General features: G+C 41.6%; 1 non-coding gene across 1 annotated transcript; it reads right to left on the minus strand.

The window, feature by feature from the left end:
* Positions 1–437: 437 nt before the first annotated feature.
* LOC148565400 (small nucleolar RNA R71) lies at positions 438–545 on the minus strand. The gene has a single exon (XR_015885250.1). It is a non-coding gene; the product is annotated as a small nucleolar RNA R71 (small nucleolar RNA).
* Positions 546–1,361: the final 816 nt, after the last annotated feature.

The following is a 1,361-nucleotide window of genomic DNA, read 5'->3' on the forward strand; positions in this document are numbered from 1 at the left end:
ACCTAACAGAAATTTTTAAACAAGAAGAAGCAATGGCAGCCGAAAACAACAACAATGCCAACAATGCAAGGAAGGTGCTTGGTGACTTTACTGCACCTACTCCCGACTTCTATGGGAGATGCATCTCTATCTCTATCATTGGAGCAAACAACTTTGAGCTTAAGCCTCAATTAGTTTCTCTAATGCAACAGAATTGCAAGTTTCATGGACTTCCATTAGAAGATCCTCATCAGTTCTTAGCTGAATTCTTGCAAATCTGTGATACTGTTAAGACCAATGGGGTTGAACCTGAGGTCTACAGACTTATGCTCTTCCCTTTTGCTGTAAGAGACAGAGCTAGGACATGGTTGGACTCACAACCTAAAGAAAGCCTGAACTCTTGGGAAATGCTAGTCAATGCCTTCTTGGCAAAGTTCTTTCCACCTCAAAAATTGAGTAAGCTTAGAGTGAAAGTCCAAACCTTCAGACAGAAGAAAGGTGAATCCCTCTATGAAGCTTGGGAAAGGTACAAGCAATTGATCAGAAGGTGTCCTTCTGACATGCTTTCAGAATGGTGCAACATAGGTATCTTCTATGATGGTCTGTCTGAACTGTCCAAGATGTCATTGGACAGCTCTGCTGGAGGATCTCTTTATCTGAAGAAGATGCCTGCAGAAGCTCAGGAACTGATTGAAATGGTTGCAAATAACCAATTCATGTACACTTCTGAAAGGAATCATGTGAATAGTGGGACAAATCAGAAGAAAGGGGTTCTTGAGATTGATACTCTGAATGCCATATTGGCTCAGAACAAAATATTGACTCAGCAAGTCAATATGATTTCTTAGAGTCTGTTTGGCATGCAAGCAGCAACAGGTAGTACCAAAAAAGCCTCATCTGAAGAAGAAGCTTATGATCCTGAGAATCCAGCAATGGAAGAGGTGAATTACATGGGAGAACCCTATGGAAACACCTATAATCCTTCATGGAGAAATCATCCAAATCTCTCATGGAAGGACCAACAGAGGCCTCAACAAGGCTTCAACAACATGAACGGTGGAAGAAATAGGTTTAGTAATAGCAAGCATTTTCCATCATCTTCTCAGCAACAGACAGAGAGTCCTAAGCAGAGCCACTCTGACTTAGCAACCATAGTCTCTGATTTAATTAAGACCACTCAAAGTTTCATAACTGAAACAAGATCCTCTATTAGAAATTTGGAGGCACAAGTGGGTCAGATGAGTAAGAAAATTACTGAACTCCCTCCTAGTACTCTCCCAAGCAATACAGAAGAGAACCCAAAGAGAGAATACAAGGCCATAAACACGTCCCACATGGCCGAATGCATAGAGGAGGGAAAGGCAGTGATTTCCACTGAGGAA

The sequence above is a fragment of the Arachis ipaensis genome, chromosome B5 (genome assembly GCF_059453495.1).
Source record: "Arachis ipaensis isolate K30076 ecotype BB chromosome B5, ASM5945349v1, whole genome shotgun sequence".
Taxonomy (NCBI): Eukaryota; Viridiplantae; Streptophyta; class Magnoliopsida; order Fabales; family Fabaceae; genus Arachis; species Arachis ipaensis.